The sequence below is a fragment of the Budorcas taxicolor genome, chromosome 22 (assembly GCF_023091745.1).
Source record: "Budorcas taxicolor isolate Tak-1 chromosome 22, Takin1.1, whole genome shotgun sequence".
NCBI classification, from domain to species: Eukaryota; Metazoa; Chordata; class Mammalia; order Artiodactyla; family Bovidae; genus Budorcas; species Budorcas taxicolor.
The window spans coordinates 48,980,684-48,997,996 of record NC_068931.1 but is presented as its reverse complement, the minus strand read 5'-3'; the positions used below and the strand labels follow the sequence as shown (position 1 = coordinate 48,997,996).

Sequence of the window (17,313 nt, the reverse complement as noted above, 5' to 3'; positions counted from 1 at the left end):
CTGCACGCCAAGCAGCTACTTCACTGCGCTCAGAACAGCGCTCGTGCTAACAGCAGACGCTATCACAGACGTATACAACCTGCCCCTGCAGACAGTAGCCATTTCCCCTCCTGTGGATTATAGATATGAATGATGGGTTAAAAAATAGCACAGGCCCTTACTGTGATGATTCAAAACCCCAAGAGGGTAAAAATAAAGCGTGGGTTCTGGCACTGACGGCTCTGTGCTTGGGTTCTGATGTCAGCTCCATGAGCAAATTATCTTTCATCAGTTGGACTGTATTTTTAAATGTGAACAGCTTAGCACACTTAACACTACTTATTTGGGGGTGCCTTGGACAACAGATAATTCAACTGCGTTCACCAGATGACACTGACAAATACTTCCCACGCCTGTGTCCCCAGATAAAAATAACGCCAGCTTGCTCACAGGTCTGCAGAAAGGAAAGGGCAGGAAGCTGGAGGTACCAATCGTGTCTGGCACCTCCTTCCCCCTGCGCTGGCCCCTGGCGGCTCTGGTGGGGCTGCAGGCGGAGGAAGTGTTACCCAGGTGACATGCGATGTTCTGACTGCATGAGAGGAATGGGGAGGGCCTGGCGTGATGTCCCTTCATGGGCCATTGGCTCTGCCCACCACAGAAGGCAAACCTCCAAGGAGAATGCAGAGAGTGCTGCGTGAGCTTGGGCAGTCACCTGGCCTTGCTGAATCCCATCTGGAAAATGGGTTCACACAACATGCCCTACTACCTGTCACAGAGATTGTGAGATCCAAATGCCTGAATGCTGTCCCACGGGGTAGAGGAGAGCTGCAGGCCTAGAAGCACGGGCCTCCATGGAGTGAGCCCAAAGGCCCTGGTGCCTTAGAGAATGCCCTCCCGCAGCATGGTGCCCGAGGATGCCCTATCCACAACGCACCTTTAGGATAAGGCTCTGTTTCCCCAGCAACTCCCTAGTCAAACTGCAGAGTATAAAACATCCACCCAGGCACAGCTCAGCTGATCAGAAACTTGTCCTTCTATGGGAAAACCGAGACTTAAGACAGGTGCGGTCTGAAAGGAAGAAAATTAGGGATAGTTTAGAAGATGAGGGGGAGCGTCATGGGAAATCAGCTACAGGGTGACTAACCACAGGAGGCCCTGGAGTCTATGGGGGACGTCGGCAAGGACACTGGGGACCCCTGGGAAGGCTATCAGTGCAGGCTGGCGATGTGGTGATATGGCCCCTTTTACTCTGGGCTGGGCACCTCTGATGCCAGCTGCCAGGGAAAAGGCTTCAACAGTATGAAGGACGGCCCTAAGGAAACTGCGGGGCTTCAACTCAGAATTCCCATTGCACAGGTATCTTGAGAGCGCTTACAAATATTCCAGAAGCCGTGAGTGTGTAAGAGAGGTGTATAAGATCTAATTCTAGGTCCTGCTGCCCAGTCAGTCTCGGGGTGGCTGTGGGGTGCACACGTCCAAGTGTACAGGGCATCACCCCAAGGTCAGATGGTCACTTGCTTATAATAAGGCCCTCGACAATAAGCTGCTTTCTGCTCTAACCACCCCCTTTTCCTATGCATAGACCCTCACTGAGCCAAAGGCTATAAAAAAAAGAAAAAAAAGCTGAGTGTGGAAATATGGAAATATGTGCCATTTTCAAAACTAGTCCCTCAGAGTGTGTTTCCCTCCCCTGCCCTAAGCCTGCTCTTCCAGCACCGTCCGCACGTGAAAGATGGCTTAGTACTGCGGGTAACAAGGAGCTTGGCTTTCCCAAGGCATGGATGCTCAGTTAAGGTTCCTTCCTTTTGGGGAGAAGAAAAAATCCCATCTTCCATGAACGTTAAACTCTTACACAGAGAGAAGGTCTGAAGTTCTTTCACACACAAACTTAAGTCATGAAGCAAGTGACACAAAAAAAGGGGTACCTAGCCAGGTGCTGAACCCCATTCTGGGGATCCAGGGAAAGGCAATCTGGTCATACCCCCAGGTGAGTAAGCTCCGGGGGAAAATTTGACCCACGTATTTGAAAAAGTTCAGAGAATACAAGCACCTCTTTACAAGCTGTTTGAAGAAACTTAAATAAAAACTAAGAAGATTTTTTTCCCTCTCAACAAGCATCTTCATTAAAAAGAAGGATTCACTACAGACTTCTTTTAATCTGGACTGCCTTACCCCAAATGGCAACCCACTCCAGTACTCTTGCCTGGAAAATCCCATGGACGGAGGAGCCTGGTAGGCTGCAGTCCATGACGTCGCTAAGAGTCGGACATGACTGAGCGACTTCACTTTCATTTTTCACTTTCATGCATTGGAGAAGGAAATGGCAACCCACTCCAGTATTCTTGCCTGGAGAATCCCAGGGACGGGGGAGCCTGGTGGGCTGCCGTCTATGGGGTCGCACAAAGTCGGACACGACTGAAGCAACTTAGCAGCAGCAGCAGCAGCCTTACCGCAATCCTGGCTGAATGAGCAGGCGATACACAGGCTCGCATCTGTGCTGGCCCATGAGACAGCCGTTTCTTACCAACTACAAGTTATCATAACCCAAGGGAGCTGGAAACCTTGGAGAAATGAAGTTGGGGAAGAAGCTACAGCCCACGGGGACCCTGGCAGAGAATGGCGATTCCCCGGGCACCAAGGGCAGCAGATGGCCTCTAGCACCTCAGTCCTGGATGGACATGCCTTCCCTCAAGGGTAAGGCAACTTTTCAGGCTGAGGATCTAAATATTAATACCTGACCTGGAGTAATGCCACCTGCTTCCAAAACATGGCTTCTTCCTCACGTGAAAATGCCATTAGGTGAAGGCAACACAGGAAGTGAAGGCCAAACCAACCACTTGTGGGGACTCCCCTGGGGGTCCAGTGGTGGGTGAAGCCTTCATGCTGCCATTGTAGGGGGCACAGGTTCGATCCCTGGTCAGGGAACTAAGATCCCGCAGGCCACATAGCAAGGCCAAAGGAAAAAAAAAAAAACAAAACCCAGAACTAACCACTTGTGATTTCCAAGGTCTTTCACATAGAACTCCAGCCAGTGGATTCGGTGTCTACAACCTTGCATCCCTCTATCCATCCACCTCCCCCCGCCCCCTCCTTCCATCCCTCCATCCACAGCTCTTTGCGGGCCTGCTCTCTGGCAGATGCTGACTCTAACGCGGCACACACAGGGGGCATGGGGGAAGGAACATCCCAAGCTGCGTTCTGAGATCTGCTGAACAATCAGGAAAGCCTACAGAGTTCTGACAAACTCTGGGTCTGACAGGCATCTCCAGAGGGCATCTGCTTCAATCCCACCTGCTTTCAATCATCCTAGGTGGTTTGTAAAGCTGCCCTATTTTTAAAGCTATTCTGGGAAGGATGTCCCCAGACTTCCCTCCGCTTCCAAGTTTTCTCTCTACACACTGCCTCAAGTCGTTGCCTACTGAAAAGGTCAGCCCCCCTGGCTTGGCCAGAACCCCCATATCTGGGACTACTAGCTTACCCCCCTCTGGGTCTCAGCTTCTCCCCCGACTTGGGGAGGCCTTCTGGGGAGCCTGAGTTTCTTGGGTGGGAGATTGTCTAATGCCTCAGCTCTGGCTCTTCCTGTTTGCCCCGTATTTCCATCATTCTGTGCTGGAATGCTGGCTGAGTCCTTGCCCGACATGACGGTAGACCATTTACAGACTCACTCTTGGCCTTCAGTTTTGTGCCTGGCTGGGAGGAATGGATCTATGGAGGGAGCAGCAAAAATAAGAGCAGCATTGTCTGTGCAACCCTGTGAGGAAGGAGAGGGGAGCAGGAACCGAGGCACCCTGCGGTACGTCTGCGGGGGGCTGCAAGTCACCCTCCGGACCCCTAGTCAGCAGACCCGAAGGATCCGGAGTGGTACCGGTGGTGCTGGGGGCGAAATCTTCCATGGAGCAGGAGAGAACGTAACGGGAGTGGAGGGGGCCACCAGCTCCGTTTTGTTCTGTTTCTGGCATCCCGCTGCCAGTCCTGCGCAGGCGTGGGTGGCTGCGAGACCCTCTGAGGCTTCTTATCTGAAGGCTAGGCGGAGCCCCCACAGTCCCTGCGAGCTGGGCTCCAGCCCATCCTGAAATCAGGGCCTTCCTAAAAGCCCTTCCCCTTTTCCTGGGGAAATGACTTGGCTGTAAGGGCACTTGAATCTAATCAAATTGGGGCAGGCTGACATTTTCAAACTAATCCATTATTCCCACTTGGACATTTACATGGTGACCTCAACGAAGTATTCAGGAGTGATTTTTAGGGAAAACTAGATCAAATGAAAGAGGGACTTCAGCCAGGTGAATGATTAACAAGAGAAGCGGGAGGGAAGGCGTATACAATAAGTGGCCCGCTGAGCCTCTGCCACCCCGCGTGCCGCCCTCCTCCAAGGTATTCTGTTTACTGAGAGATCGTCATGGAGGCAGGAAACATTTTGTCAGAAATACTGAGCACAAAATATAGTGGGCGCTAAATACTTCATCATATTGGCACCACCGCAGAAGCCAGAGTTGTAAACGGTTGCGGGGAAAGGTCTGAGTTATATAAAGCCGCCGCCGGGAGCAAAGATAGCCCTAGGCGCCCATCCCGGGCTCCCTGTCAGTTTTCCGGAAGCTGAAATTTAAGCCTCACCAAGGCATGAAATGCTAAAATGACATCGTTTTCCCACGAAATGTCTAGAGGTTTAGAGGTGATGGGGCCGCAGCCTGCCCCTCCTTGTTCCTCCCTGGGAGAAGACTCCTCATTCACAAGCATAATTAATTGCCTCCCAGGGGCCCTGCCAGCCTGGAAGAGGACCCTGGGGAGAGGTGCAGGGGCCCAGCCTGCCTCCTCCAGTCGGCTGCCACGATACGGGGGCAGCTAGCCCACCAGCCATCAGCCACCCGTTCTTGACTCTGGATTACCAAAAACACGGGTTCTGCGCTAAAGCAAGTGACTTTTTTTTCCTCTCTTTTTAACCATTTATCCTCATTCCCTTAAGATTTCATCCAGTGTCATGGGGTCAAATGCCACAGAATGGCTCTCAGAAGCTTATTTCTATCCAGATCACGGTACCAAGGACTCCAAGCGCCCACTCTCCACGACCGATTTTTACTATGCATTTTGAACACGCTGTGTCCAGTGAGCTCTTGGTCCTGCCGCCCCCACCTCCCCCACACTGACTGCTCCCAGATGACTGTTCCCATCTCAGTGAGTGGCCACCCCCTCGTCCAGCTGTCCAGGCCCCACAGCCCCAAACCTTAGATTGTCCTTCATGCTAACATGTTCTCTTGCACCCAAATCCTTCAGCCACTTCTGTTAGCTCTTCTTTCGAATTTAATCCTGCCTCTGCCCTCCCTACGGGCTTCCCTGGTAGCTCAGATGGTAAAGAACCTGCCTGCAATGCAGGAGACACAGGAGACATGGGTTTGGTCCCTGGGTCGGGAAGATCCACTGGAGAAGGATCCAGTATTCTCTAGTATTCTTGCCTGGAGAATTCCATGGACAGAGGAGCCTGGAGGAGCCGTGGGGTTGCAAAGAGTTGACCATGACAACATTGACCTCTCAAATCAACCCCCACCACCCTTCACAGAGCCTCTTCCCACAGCCTTCAAGCTGCCCTCCCTGCACCTACCTCGCCCTTTCAGACCACCATCAACCCGGCAGCCTGAGCGGTCCCATTAAAACGTAAGCCAGACCTTGAGTTATGTGCTCAAACTCCTCTGAGGGCCCCCACATCTCTTAGAGTAGTTGTGATGGCCTCACGATGAAGAACCTAAGCTACTCCATTTTGTTAACAGAAAAACTCCGTTTTGTAAGGTTCTGGGAAAAGAGCCTTTGGAAATCCCCTGACCTCACCCCACCACCCACGAACCAATCGGACCCCAGACAAGAATCTCCTGACTTAACATTCAGGAACTTGTGGTCTACCAAGGTTAATAGGGACCAATCAGAAACCAACACAAAACCCTTCGGAAGAAAGTGACCAATCAGACGTCCCCCTACCTAGAAATTCTTTTTTTCATGAACACTCCCTATATAAGCAATGTAATCCAAAACCCGGGGCTCCTCCCTATAGCCGCTGCGTCTGTAACGGTGGGAGCCCCAGCTCGAGTTTGGTAATAAAAACTCTCTTGCTTTTGCACCGGATATCGGCTCTCTGGTGGTCACTGGGAGATTTCGCGACTTGGGCATAACAACGACAGCCTGCAAGTCCCGCACAAGGCAGGCCCTGCCGTGGCCCCTGCCTGAGGTCCTCCCACAATCTCTACCGGCAGCTCCCGCCCCCATCACACTCCACCACTGACACTCCAGCCTCAGGGCTTTGCATTTTGCTGTTTCCCTCCATCTAGGATGTTCCCTATCTGAAGCTCCAATAGTTTGGCCACCTGATGCGAAGAGCCAACTCTTTGGAAAAGACCCTGATGCTGGGAAAGACTGAGGGCGGGAGAAGGGGATGACAGATGGTGAGATGGTTGGATGGCGTCACTGATTCAACAGACATGAACTTGAGCAAAGTCCAGGAGATGGTGAAGGACAGGGAAGCCTGGCAATGAGGCATTCCATGGAGTCACAAAGAGTCAGACACGACTGAACAACAACAAGGATGGTCCCTTGGCGCTTCAGGGGTCACTCCTTCAGGTCTATCCAAAGGTCACCTCACTGAGCCCTTTCCCAACCATCCTATCTAAAACTGCCCCAACATGCCTGGTTTCATTGTCCTCCACAGTCTTATAATTTACTTACTGATTGATCTGTTGTCTGGATGGTCTTCGTCCCCCTCCTCACTAGAAATAAAAGCTCCATGAGAGCAAGCTGTTGAGTCGGTTTGTTCATTGCTGAATCCCACCAGAGCCCAGGGCCTGCTCCAGCGCCCGACACACAGTAGATTCTTAATAAATAGTCATCAAATGCTTCACAAATGAAGTTGCCTAAACTTTGGTTAGTGGGACATGAGCTGACCCAAAAAGTGAGGCTAAGAACACCAGGCAGTAAAAGCCAAATGCCCAGGGAGGGCAAAGATCAGGCTCCAAGGAGAGAGGATTCCAGAAATCTGGAAAAATTATGGAATACAAGGGATTCCCAGGTGCCACAGTGGTAAAGAATCCACCTGCCGATGCAGCAGATGTAGGAGAGGAGGGTCCAATCCTTGGGTAGGGAAGATCCCCTGGAGGAGGCAACGGCAACCTGCTCCAGTATTCTTGCTTGGGAAATCCCACCGACAGAGGAGCCTGGCGGGCTACAGTCCACGGGGTCGCAAAGAGTCACGCACTATGGAGCGTGCATGCGAGCACGCACGCACACCCGATGGAATAAAAACAGGGTCAGCTGGACCGGGGAAGATGCGACAGAGCAGCTCAAGGAAAACAAAGCCAGAACAATAAAAGCTACAGTGAATTCAGTGACAGGCTTGGGGAGGATGGGGAGATGCTGGGATTAAAGTGCTCGGGGTGAGCTGGGTGAGCCACAGGCACATTCCCGGCTGTCACTGTTTGCTTTGCAGGAGAGGAGACACCCTCCCCCGCCAGGACGGGGCTGGGCAGGGGGCAGTTTCCACCCAGGCAAGGGTTAGGGTGGGGAGGCAGCCTGACTCTGGGACCTGGCCACTCTCCTCTTTCCTCTGGGTCTCCAGTGACCCCGACCCTGGCCCCGCCAGTCTGTCTAGAATTTGTCTTTCTTCCTACAGAAGAAAATGAAACAAAGCCACAAAAACAGCTTGAAAGAGCACCGGCCTCAGACCCAGATCCTAGACCTGGCTTTGCCTCCGGGTGTACGGCCTTGGGCACGTCCTCACCGGTCTCTGGCCTCAGCTTCCTCAGAGGTCCAGAGCGTGGTTCTCACAGTCTGGTTGGCCAGTGAGGCAGAAACCTGCAGAGCTACCTGAAGACAGCCTGGGGTCCCCTGCTCTCTCCGCTTATGCCATGGTGCAGGGTTGGTACAGGGCTTCCCTCCCTCCCCGGGCTGCTCATGACCTGAGACCGAGATGTGGCATTCTTGGCAGGTCTGTTTCTGTAGCCAAGCCTCTCCTGGGCAGATGGTGTGCAGGTAGACAGGTGTGGGGCCACAGGGGAACAGAAATCGGGGAAGCCCCAGGCCCTGTGGCAGGAGAAGGGACACTGGCGACCCGAGGAGGTGGCCAGCCCGCAGAGCTGCCGGGAGGACGTGGACCCCCGCACAGAGGCAGCCTGTGATGTGCCTTCTCTGACTTCCAGGGTGGTGACTGAGGCGCCCTTGGCTCCCGCCGGGCGGGGTCTGGAGTGAGAACTTCAGAGCCAGAGCTGGCTGCATTCCTCTGAAATCGCTGGCCTCGGAGAAGCAGGCCTGCCGGTCACGTCCTCCCCTGCGTGTCTGCCTCTGGGCGAGACCTGGCCCCGAGCCCCCAGTGGCTGGGGCCACCCCTCTAGCTCCTGGCGCTTTCTCAGTCTTTCAGGAAACGTCTCCAAGCCTGGTGGGGTGCATGTATCCGGGGGGTGGGGAGGGGTGGCTGAGCTGGGCCTGGGCCAAAGGGCTCTGTGGGGTGTCCTGTTGGACTTGGCAGCCTGCCCCTTAGTGACTCAAGCCTGTGGGTCGTCCCTTCCCCACAACACCCACCCTTGAACTCAGGGTTCCAGAAGCAGCCTCTTCCCCTAAGGCCACAAACAACACCTTCGAAGTTCCCTGCCATGGGATCTTTGTTCACACTCCAGGCAGGCTTGAAACTTCCTCTATATTTAACCTCTGGCCAAATGACCCTGGGCAAGCTATTTCCCTAGTCTGAGTTTTGAAAAAAAAAAAAAAGAAAAAAAGAAGGGCTGGCCTCCCAGGCTTCAGGCCTTCAGCTGGCTCACCTCTTCCACAGGACGAATGAGACCCTTGGGGCAGGAACCACCCTCATTCCATTTCTGTCCCCTCCTGGATGCTGAGGAGATAGCCCCGGGTGCTGAAGGACTTTCACAGATGCAAACTACACCCGGTTCTGCTTCTTCATTTCATAGCCTGCGGCCAACTCAGCTGAAGATCTTCTCACCCTCTGAATCCCTACTGAGTGTCTTAGTCCCAGGGCCCTCAGTAGATACAGCCATGTGTCTCTGTGTGTTATTTTCCCCACCAGATGATAAATACAGGTTCAGTTCAGTTCAGTTCAGTAGCTCAGTCGTGTCCGACTCTTTGTGACCCCATGGATTGCAGTACGCCAGGCCTCCCTGTCCATCACCAACTCCCAGAGTTTACTCAAACTCATGTCCATTGGGTCAGTGATGCCATCCAACCGTCTCATCCTCTGTAGTCCCCTTTTCTTCCTGCCTTCAATCTTTTCCAGCATCAGGGTATTTTCAAATGAGTCAGTTCTCCATATCAGGTGGCCAAAGTATTGGAGTTTCAGCTTCAGCATCAGTCCTTCCAGTGAATATTCAGGACTGATTTCCTTTAGGGTAGACTGGTTGGATCTCCTCGCAGTCCAAGGGACTCTCAAGAGTCTTCTCCAACACCACAGTTCAAAACCATCAATTCTCTGGCTGTCAGCTTTCTTTATAGTCCAACTCTCACATCCATACATGACCACTGGAAAAACCACAGCTTTGACCAGACGGACCTTTGACGGCAAAGTAATATCTTTGCCTTTTAATAAGCTGTCTAGGTTGGTCATAACTTGAGACTTCTAACTTTAGTTAGAACATAAGAGTTCTAACTCTGAGCCCAAACAACAAGACTGATCTTCGTGTTCTGCTGGTAGAATGTACTTAATCAAGAGACTGCATTTAAACTACAACAGCCCCATGGCAGCAGAACTGTAATTATCCACATTTAACAGAAGAGAAACCAAGGCCACAGGGAAACTAAAAGCATCCTGCCCAGTTCATGAGCTTGTAGAGGCAAAGCTGACACTGGAAGCCCAGGGGTCAGGCTCTAGAGTCTACACTCAAACACTGCCCTGCAGTCTAGTAGGCCTCTCACGATAATGTCTACTCTTCCCAACAGAGCTTTAAGCTTCTTGACGGCAAAATTCAATCCTTGATTTATGCCCGCAATGTTGTTCGTCCTTTTCAAGACTTTTTTGGATATTTCAGGATCTTCGTGATTCCAGATACATTTTAGAATCAGTGAGTCAGTTTCTACTAGAAAGTCTGCTGGGATTTTTGATTGGGACTGTGTTGAATTTATAGATCAGTTTGGGAAGAACTGATATTTTAACAATATTGAGTCTTCTAATCCATGAATATGGTATGTCCCTGATTTATACTTGATTGTATCTGTGCAGTGCTTCACACGGCGTTAGACCCATGGTATCAGTGCACACGAGATAAACTGATGGAAACACAGATTCATTTTATTATTACTCCTGAAACGAAGCAGGATCCCATGGGACTTCTGCGCATGGAAGCCTTTCTGTGTCTCCCATTGTCAGAAACAGGCTTCAGCCTCCATGACCTTCCCTGAGTTGCAAAGGGCAAGTTCAAACAGTTGCTAATCAGGGAAGGGAGGGGATGCAAAGACAACAGAGGAGCAGTCAAGAAACAGTAGTGCAGCCTTCAGGCAGAGTCCTGGTTCCGCCTCGAGGGATACACAGAGCAATATCATTGCGCTCTTCTGCAGAACTAAAACTCCCAACAAATGGAAGAAAAAATACACTTGATAAAGTGTCCTTCATTTCAGAGAGGTCACAGTTTGGTAACCCTGAGAACCAGAGAAGCTTATCTGGAGACCACCCGAATCCAGATTAGAAGAATGCAGGCCCTGTACACCCTGATCCTTATCAGCAACCCTGCTCTTCAAGCACTGCTATAAAATTCCTCGCCAAATCCCCCCTCCCCCCAAGCTTGGGACATACATTTTTTGAGGGTACAAGCCTGCTGTGTCCCCCCTTTTGCCTGCAAAGCAATAAAACTATTGTTTTCAACTTTTACCCCAAACTTTATAGTCTCTGAGACTCCATTTGGCACCAGTGAACAGAGGCTGAGTTCTTGGCATTACCCCAAGCAAAGTCCAGATGACTCCTTGCCATTGCTGTCAGCAGATACTGAGGGCCAGACCTTTACAGATACTGCCTCATTTAATCTCCCCAGCGGTCCTATGGAGTATTATTATCATCCCCACTTTACTAGCAAGGAAATCAAGGCTTAAAAAAATTCAGAAACTCATCCAACATCACACAACCAGTAAAGGACTGAGTTGGGATTTGAAACTAGGCCCACTGGACTCCCTACTCCACACTATCACCTACCACATTACAGGAAAATAAAAACCGGTGAATATATCCCCAAATCCAAATAAAATGATCTGGGGCTGGGGCTTCTCTACTGGTTCAGCACTCCCTGCTAAGCAGAAGGGTGCAGAAGTAACAGAAGGAAGGTTCCTCTGCTGAGGAAGTGAGGGTAGCAGGGAAGAACCAATTCTGACTCTGTGAAGGATCTGTTTTGTTTTTCTTTTACTTTAACCTTTGATTTTCATCACTTTTGTTATTATAATCATACATCTGCTTGAAGAGATGAACACATCTCCTCCCTAACCACCTGCCTCATGGAACCCTGCCCCTCTGCGTGAAGAAATCAACACATCCCCTCCCTGAGACTGGCATTCCAGGAGATATTTGCAAGATAAGGGTTTTTAACTTCCTCACTTCCTCCCCATCTCCATTCTACAAGAAAGCATGACATCCAGACCCCAGCATGAGGGTTATTTTGTGACATTAGTCTGCCATCTTCTCCATCAGCCAGCTTTTCAAATAAAGTCATACTGCTTGCCTCAGTACCTCATTTCTCGCAGTTAACTGGCCTGTCGTGCAGCGAGCAGACCGAGCTTGGACTCAGTGACAGGAGGATGAGGGTATGCAGCCCAGAAACACCCCATCACTCACCCCAGGAATCACACATCCATTCTCTATCATGCTCAGCACAGCCCACGTCCTCCTCAGTCTGCCCAGGGTCTCCCAGGCCGAGGGCCCTACTGTAAGAGGGTGGGCAAGGGGCTTTTTTGGCACCACTATCTAGGCTCCTTCACGGCCTATCCCAAAGTCATCACACCTGTATTTATCATCTGTGTCTACTTTGGACCTGTACCTCCTAGGAAATGATGGTTTCACCCCCCATTCTGTGCAACAGAAGTGCTTCCTTTTAACTTTCCAAAAAGTGACCTGTCCGAGGGTGACTGCAGCCTCTCACTTTTCTAGGATTTATGGTGATGGTGATGCGAGTTGTATTCTCTCCCTATTGCAGTCACATCTCTGCCCCTCCCAGACTCAGGAATCTTATTTACAAAGGTTACCATTGTACTTTCTGGCTATTCCTGCGGCTTCCCTGACCTCCTCCAGCTCCATGAATCTTTCCTGGGAATGCAGCCACCAAAGGGCAGGTGTACAGGTAGGCAGGGGAAAGAGCTCCAGGCGTGGTCCTGAGAGGCTGAGAAAATGGGAGACACAGGGTTTCAGGACTCACCACTGGCACTGACACTGATTCACAGGCAAGGACACTGAGGCCAGGGAGAGGGGGAAGCTCACTCAGAGTCCTCTTAAGAGAATGGGGGCACAGCAGGACCTAGTACTCAGCATCCTGAGTCCTGGCTGAAGCTTTGCTATCTGTCCCTCCTCAGGGCACAGAAATATGCTTTATATATGAGGTCCCCAGAGTGAGGCTCTGTCCCCAATGCCAGGGTGCCCTGGGCAGATCCCAAACCTTTCTGACCTCACACCTGGGCAGAGACAAAAATTAAAAACTCAGGTTTCTCCTGAGTAAGGGTCAGAAAGTCAGCCATCCAAACGTCCCTTGTGGGAGTTATCACTTGAAGATTTTGCAAAGGGGGAGCTCCCAGCTCAAGATCAAGAGCTGCTTTCCCGGAGCAGCATGACTTGGGCAAAAGTGTCTGTCTGCACCCTCACCTCCTACAGAGATCCTCCCCTTCAGGAGAGGTGATCAAGACAGATATTCATATGCATGACAGGCCTCCCAGCCCTCAGCTCCCCTAGACTTTCTGCTTTGCCAATGCCCTCCAAGGCACAGGAAAGTGTGTGGGGAGTGGGAAACAATGGAGGGAGTCGGGGTGGGGACAGAGGAAATATCATTTATAGCAGGAGTCCTTCATCTAAACTGCAAACTGTCCTTTGGAAGAAAAGCAGACAGCCAGACAGTGTGCAGCCAGACAGATGCTGCCTGGGAGACGGAATGCGCAACGTGGCAGCAAAGACACACACACAAGGATGAATACATGCACATGTGTGAACACAGACACACGCACGTGCATGCACACACGCACACGTAACACCCTGCCCCTTCTTCCTTCCCAGGAGGGAGAGAACTCCTCCTATCATGGGCCCATGTTACCACACCTGGTTTGGGGGCAGCTATGTTTAAGGCCCCAAGAGTGGAGGCAGCTAAGGGCTGGGATGAGGTTGCATAGCCCTGAGTAGAAAACTACCCGGGAGATAGGTAATTACTTCGGAAAAACCTCACAGTTTTACTTTTCTGAGTGACAGGGGCCCCTTCCCTCCTCCCTTCCTTCCAACACTTAAGATGTGAACCAATGTGGCCACAGTCCATGCCGGCAGGGTCCCCTCCTCCGCCCACCCCTCACAAACAGTAAGGACCAGGGTGGTCTCAGGCATCTGTGTCCTGCTGGCGTCCCTCACAGCTGCTCCCAAAGAGTCAGTGAAGGGCTCTGCTGTTCTCCTGACCCCAGCCCCTCCTCTGCCTCCATGGTCTGGAGGCCCCCAAACAATATCCCATCCCCAGGGCCCTTCCCAGGCTGCTGGCTGAACCAGCATGATGGATGGGCTATGGTCCCCAGCAGGACGCAGACTGAGTGACAGGGTGAGAGAAAGGAGATTGACTGCAGTGCAGCGAGAAAAGGGACACTAGGTCATCTAGTCCAGCCCCTGCCCCCAAGCAGGCTTCTCTAGAGTCAATGGTTGCGGGGTGGAAGTGGCAATGATTATGGGGTGGACAGGGGAAGAAGGCCCCTTGGGCTGGGCTGGGAAGAGGCTGAGGAGGGAAGAGAGTGGGGCTGGACCCTTCCTCTCCCTTTAAGAGTTCCAGTCTTGACTCTCTGCCCCGGGTTCTGATCTTCTAGCTAACAGTAGGTAAGGTCAAAGGAGAAACACCAAGGCTGGCCCACGTCTCTCTCTAGTTTCTGCTCGGCACTGGAAAACTGCATAATGACAGCAGTAATCCTTAGGGCATCTGGGATTTGTTGAGTGTTTACTATGTGCCTGCCAGGCATCGCTTTAAAATCCTTACATGCAGTGTCTCAATTCATTCTCGTAATAACTCTACCAGTGTCCCCATTATGCAGATGAGGAAACAAAGACAGAACGATCAGGTCCCCTGGATGAAGTCACCTGCCCTGTGAGCGCTGGAAAGTGAAAGGAAAGTGAAGTCGCTCAGTCGTGTCCGACTCTTTGCCACCCCATGAACTGTAGCCTACCAGGCTCCTCTCTCCATGGGATTCTCCAGGCAAGAGTACAGGAGTGGGTTGCCATTTCCTTCTCCAGGGGATCTTCCCAACCCAGGGATCGAACCTGGGTCTCCTGCATTCCAGGCAGACACTTTAACCTCTGAGCCACCAGGGTGAGCGCTGGAGATGGGGTTTAAACTGAGGCAGGAGTGGAGCTCCTGAGTCCAGCTATGCTCTTACGATGCTCACTGCTCTGCCTGGGGCCCCCTATAGATATCTGCTCACTGATGCTTAGGTTCAAGCAGAGCCAGATGGCCCTCCAGTCCCCAGGGCTGGGGGTCAATTCTGCCCTGTGAGGGGAGCTGTAGAGACCTTAGGCTTGCAGCCCCCTCCCGAACACCAGAAACTCCTCTTCTCTCCAGGCTACAAAAACCTGCTCACTTGACCCCCTCCTTCGCTCCCTGTCCCTCCCTCATGCTGCATGATGTCTGTGCAGATATATCCAGTCTTGCAGTGGAGGAAGAGTAACAGGCATCTTTGAGAGAGAGCCTCAAAGATGGTGAATAAGCTCTCCAAACTCTCTGAGCCTCAGCTTCTTCATTCATAAAACCTGGCAGAGTTGTTTTGAGGACACTCTTAACCTATAACTCCTAAGTGCAATACCTGGGGCTTTGGTTCTGCGAAATTGAGCATTTCCTGCCATATCAGTAAACAAGGATGTCATAATCAACAGTGATTGCAGCCTTCCAATGTGAGCCAGTGAGCCCGAAGGGAATTCAGAAAGGAGAATACCTTCCTTCTAGTAGTTATCAGACTGCAGCCACTCCCTATGGTGAGCCCCAAGGAACTCAGGATGTGAAAACCAGATACTGCCCCCAGATAGCCAAGGTGCATATCACAGGAATGATTTCAGTGAGTCCAGACTCATACATCTTCTCATACACAGAAAAACATTAAATTCTTTAACTTGGGTTATCTGGTTTTCTTTAATTAACAGTAAACTTTGGATGTTGCGACTACCTGAACTTCTGTTGCAAAACTTGTATATATCCTGGCTCCTCTCCTCACCTCCTCAGAGCAGTCCTCTCAGGATTACTTGAGATATTGTCTCCTGGGCTAAGTCCTAAAACTTCCCAACAAATAAAACATAACTCTCAACTTTTAGGTTGTGAAGATTTAAAGTTAGCGGTTCCCAACTTTGACTGTATGGTGGACTCATCTGGGAAAATCTGAACAAGGCTGGTGCCCAAGCCCCAGGCCCCATGCCCCAGAGATGGTGATTCAATTGGTCTGGGGTATAGCCTGGGTCCCGGCATATCCAGAGTTCCTGGGTGCAGCCAAAGTACTGTGTGCAAACTCAGTCAAGGGCAGCTGTTGCTGTTGCTGACACCGAGGTCATAGCTCTTCCACGGCAAAGCCAATGAACCACAGCCTGGTTCTGAGTCCCAGGCAGTCTCTTCAGTATCCTCCCAGTCCCCTCACTGCCCCTTTACTGGGTTTGGTCTCTGGGGATCCCGGCTTTTGAAAGCCTTTCACTCTCCCCAGCGGCCTGACGATTGGGCCAGGCTCCTTGTCTACTTCAGAAGGAGAACTATATGCAGGGGGGTGGGTTTCTGCAGGTGATGGATGTGTGCATAGGGGGAAATTCTCCCCCAGCCTGGAGGTCCCAGGAGCCTTCTTGGGAGTAAAGGCAGCAGCAGAGGGGCCTCAGGACACATCAAGACCACCTTAGGGTGCTTCATGAAAGGGCACCCCAAGTCAGCTTTTTGCAGATAACTTTTCCTAATTTTGCAGTTACTTAAAGCAGCCATTGGGATTCCTAGGTGGTGTTAGTGGTAAAGAAGCTGCCTGCCAATGCAGGAGACACAAGAGACTCAAGTTGGATCCCTGGATCGGGAAGATCCCCTGGAGTAGGAAATGGCCACCCACTCCAGTGTTCTTGCCTGGAGAATCCCATGGACAGAGGAGCCTGGCAGGCTATCCAGTCCATGGGTCACAAAGAGTAGGACACAACCGAGTGACTTACACACACACTTCATCTGGAAGCCCCCAGCCAGCCACTGGGCATCCCTTCCCCTGAGTACCAGTCTCCAGTATCCGCCATGTGAGTGCTTCCTTCTCCAGCTGTTCGGCTGGCCAGCACCGGCCTCTGGGACAGCACTCAGGACTGTGGTTGGCAGTTCCTGGTTTATCTGCGTGCACGGCCCATTGGATTGTAAGGGTGCATGTTGGATTGTAAGGAACCCAGTGGCGGCAGAGGGTCTCTTTGGTTTTCCCGCTAGCACACTGCTGGCACGCAGCAGGTGCTCAGCTAACACACGAATGACTCTCCATGTGGAAAACGTCACAGATCAGTCCACACACGCAGTGACGTTAAGACGCACAGAAGGCCCTCGAGACAGGTGGGGGAAGAGAGTGACGCATGGGAGCCAGAGGGGATCAGGCAGCTTGAGTGTGTGCTGACCTGGTGACTGAGGTCAGAGTTCAAGAGGGCAGGGGTCAACGTGCCATGCTCACCTGGACGAAGCCCCTGACGGGCAAGGCAGCTGGCACACTGAATCCCCATTGAATGGAAGGATGCGTCTCTTGCCAAGAGAACAGAGTGGGAGGGCTGGGCTGGGCTGGACACCCCAGCTGTGAAGCTCCAAGTTAGTGTCGGGCTGAGACTCCCAGGTTCGGGAGTGCCAGCCTTGCTCCCCATACTGTACCCCCTTCACTCATCAATTTCTCCCCCCACCCCCTGCCCCCAGCGGGCCTGCAGGCCTGGGCTCCCCAGGCCCGGGACCGCCGGGTACCTGATATGAACTGTGCTGTCCTGGATACCAACCAGGGCTCTGAGCCTGGGCTCCCGGATTTCTTGGACCCGTGAAATCTGAGGGTGGCCAACATTTTATTTTGCTACGGATGTTTTCTAAAAAAGTTTTCATCCATCATTTCATGAAAGAAAGGACAATTCAATGCCAAGATAGTAGGAAGGATGGAGTCTGAGAATAGTGGCCAGTCCTTTCCGGACAG

At 51.8% G+C, this 17,313-nt stretch overlaps 1 protein-coding gene and 1 non-coding gene across 3 annotated transcripts in view; both read right to left on the bottom strand.

The window, feature by feature from the left end:
- Nucleotides 1–17,313, bottom strand: part of CTIF (cap binding complex dependent translation initiation factor) — a 329,462-nt gene that overhangs the window by 66,555 nt on the left and 245,594 nt on the right. The window lies entirely within an intron of this gene.
- TRNAS-GGA (transfer RNA serine (anticodon GGA)) lies at nt 14,402–14,473 on the bottom strand. Its single transcript has one exon. It is a non-coding gene; the product is annotated as a tRNA-Ser (tRNA).